This window comes from Lathyrus oleraceus, chromosome 6 (assembly GCF_024323335.1).
Source record: "Lathyrus oleraceus cultivar Zhongwan6 chromosome 6, CAAS_Psat_ZW6_1.0, whole genome shotgun sequence".
NCBI classification, from domain to species: domain Eukaryota; kingdom Viridiplantae; phylum Streptophyta; class Magnoliopsida; order Fabales; family Fabaceae; genus Lathyrus; species Lathyrus oleraceus.
Genome location: NC_066584.1, coordinates 334,611,871 through 334,615,767, shown reverse-complemented (window position 1 = coordinate 334,615,767; position 3,897 = coordinate 334,611,871).

The following is a 3,897-nucleotide window of genomic DNA, read 5'->3' as shown; positions in this document are numbered from 1 at the left end:
TATTGTTTCTCTACAAACTTCTAAATCCGATTTTATCAAATCATTTTCACAATAAATTATACGAAAAAGGAGATGGTCTTGAGCCTTCGATTCCTCTCCTCAAATACTTGGATATGAGTTGTCTTACTCAACCATTCGAGTACTTGTCGTTTATCTAAAATACATCAACCATACACAAACATTTTCCTAATCAATTAAAGATGAAAAATAAAGTGGTCTAGAGTCTTCTATTCCCTTTTCCGATTATTAGGATACGAGTTTCCTTACTTGACTATCCGAGTATTCGTTATCCGCCCAAAACACCTTAACTATTATTAAATCCTTTTATGATTAAAGATGAAAAAGAAAGTGGTCTAGAGTGTTCTATTCCCTTTCCCGGCTATTAGATTATGAGTTGTCTTACTCGACTATCCGAGTAATCATCATCCAACAAAATATCTTAACACCCCAAATCTATCTTTTAACGCCCACGTGCGATCGAAACCAATCAAACAAAACATCAAACATATTAACTCAACTTGTCCCCTCGTATGACCAAAACTCTTTTCAGAAAGAACCCTGTTTAATCCTTTCTAATACGCACAACAAACTAATGCTTAAGCCTCTGCCGAGAGTAGACAAGCCAATATTTAGCCTCTAGAACGCGATCTAAACAGATGTTCACTAAAAGACACCAACCAACCTGTAAGACCCCAATTTTTGCCCTAAGATCCCTCATGGCCTCAAGGCATCATATCATATCACATCATTGCCTCAAGGATCATTGTGCACCTTTGCTTGCCTCCTAGTGGATGGGTATCTTGTGAGTGTGGTTTCTTGATCACCAAGCATGTTTTGCATTTGTATATCATTGCTTTTCATTTGTTTACTAACCAAAAGTACAAAAATATTGTCATCTAACCATGTTACTTGCAGCTGAAGCAAACTAGGTCAAACAGTCAAGCAAGCCATTGGGCAATGGATGGTGGCCATTCTTGCAGAATTTGGGCACCATGATCATTCATTAAGAGTTCATATACGTTGTGACATCATTTGGAATCAAGATCTCATGTGGTAGAGGCTTGGATTTCATTAGAACATGGCTCAGTCAACCAAAACCATAGCAAAGTCAACTGTGGTCAACTGTGCATTTAATCAGGGATTGGAAGGTGTGAGATGGTTGGAAAGGTCTCATTCATGTCCATATAAGCTTCATTTGGCATTTCAAAGATCAAGGTTGAGGGATTTGAAGTCAGACAAAAAGTTTCCCAAAATGGAAATGACCTGTAATTTTCACCTGCCAAAAATGGAAAGTCATGCTCCTCAAAATTACATCATGAACCAAGCTTCAAATCAAAATTTGTCCAACATGAAAGTTGAAGATCTTGTTCTTGCCTTTCCAAAAAGTCCAAGAACACTCATTTCCCATTTATGGTTGGCAAGTTATGATCAAATCATTTTCAAGAATTTTGGAATTTCAAAGTGGCATATCTTTCAAACCATTTGGCCAATTTGGTTGATTCTTCTTTGAGCAAATCCCATTTGATGTGTACTATCCAAATCCATCATCACATTTCATCAAAAACCTTCACATAAAAAGGTCATTTTTGAAGTGGACCATTTAAAATTGGTGGGAAAAAAGGCCAAATTTCAAAATACATAGAGTTTTCACATGAAACCAATTCCAATAGCTTCCAAATGCATTTTATGATTTGCTTGAGGTGAAAAATCACTGTTCCATTGGTTCAAGCTATCCAAGGGCAAATTGGCCAAAGTGCATTACAAGCATCATTCAATAATCATCCAATTTTGCTTAATCATGATTAAAGGATGGATTAAGAGCATGTATAAAAGGTTAACTGTAACAGAATTGAAGGAATCAATAATCACAATTCAGATCAAATCACAAAAAACTCTCAAATTCTCTCACTTTTCTCCATTTTTCACAAAAACTCTTTTGCATCAATTCATCAAGAATTCACCAATTTTTTTGCTAGTTCTTCGTTGATTCATCATTTGCAGGTAATTTGCAAGGTCTGTTGAACAAGATTGAAGAGAGAACTGTGCAAGAACTCTCACTGTTGCAGCATCATCCTTCAATGGCAGTTGCAAGATTCACCTTCCTCATGCACTTTTGAGCTAAATAATCATTTGCAATCACCTTCATAAGCAGTATACACGATCTGTTTTCACAAATCAAAGCCAAAAATGCACGGATTCAAGCACTGCTCATCAAGAAGGTTGGAATTCGAACTCTTTAATTCATGCAATTGCCATGTGGTTTAGATAGATCCTTTGACATAGAGTAGATTGATGCTTGAATCGTGCAATTCCATCCATTATTCATCGAGATATTGTGATCTAAAGATTGTATGCCAAAACTTTTCTTGAGTGGATCTTTGTGTACGTTAACTTCTGGACATTTTCGTGACCATATCCATGATCTACGCTGAGAGACGGAGAGAACCATATATGGCATGTATATTTTTGTTAAGATTTGGTCATGATGATGATTTCCAGCCAAGAACAATGATGAAGCTCCAAATTCTGGAAAATACGCGTGTTTGATCTTGTTTTCTCGCCTTGCCGTTCAAATTCATGTTTAGCGCGCAAATCATCCAATTAGAACGCGCCATGCAGTTTAATGAAACTGCAGCGTTTTGGCCCTGGCGTTGAGAATTACAAAACTGCCACTGCGTTTTAATTAATTCATTTTTACAACTTAAATAATTATTTCAATTTCAATCAAAACTTCTAAAATTTATAATTAAATCATCCCTAATCCAAATTGAGTGAGGATTTTTTTGATGATCTCCAAATTTTGTCTAGTTTTTTTTAGGCATAGTAATTCAAGTTGTGCCTGGTGATTTTTTGGACTTGTCTAGTGATCTTGATCATGTGTGCATTATATGTATGTTTTGCCATTTCTTTCACAAAATAATGATGCATTATCCAAAATGAATGAAATTTCACATGCTTGTTCTTGACTCTCTCCTGGTGATTTTGGTATATAGTTTGCTAATTTTGAGTCCCTGGTTAGAGAGATATGATATGATCTTTTTGAGTGTGACAATGTATGTCACACTATGTTATGCCATGCTCCTGATTTTATTTTCCATACCTATGCTATGCCTATGGCTCTGAACTTTTTGCATGTGATATCATCTATATGTCTAGTTTCACTATAATTTTTTGTAGGATTTGTTGATACATTTCCTATTTGATTGGCATTTTTGTTTGCTGTTTACCATTTTGTGAATCTTGTTTGAGTGATTGACTTCCATAGCTTGTGAAATCCTCATCCCTTATCATATGAAGATGAAATTTGGTGGAGTGTTTCTTGACATGTTTAGCTTCACTTTGGCTTTGGTCCCATTCATTTTCATTTGTTTTCACTGTTTTACAATTGATTGAAGTTGACACATGATTTGTGACCTTGTTTAGGTTGGTTTTTGCATACCATGATTTCCTGATTTAATTCCCCTACTTCCACTTGTCCAAATGCTATGAAATTTGATATGCTGCTCATTGAATGTGTTCTGTTTAAAATGGAATTTTTGTGGAATTTATTGAGCTGTTTTGGTATTTGTTTGATTGTAATCATGCTGTTTACTCATATGTGGTTCACACTTGCTTACTTTGACCTAAATTGTGCATGAAATGAAATTGGTGTATTGTTTTGATATGAGACCAATTAGACTTTCTTCTTAATTGAATTATCTTGGTTTTGATCATGTTTCACTTGCTGTTTTAAGATTTTCCCTCCTTTTTGACCCTAGGCTTGTCCTAGTGGTCTTACATCTCATGTTTGAGTTTGACTTTGACTTTTCAGGTTAAGAAGCAAAGTGCTTTAAAGGAATTAATGCAAGTTGATTGAGTTGTTTCATTTGATTATTGTGAACTAACTTTTTTGTTTTG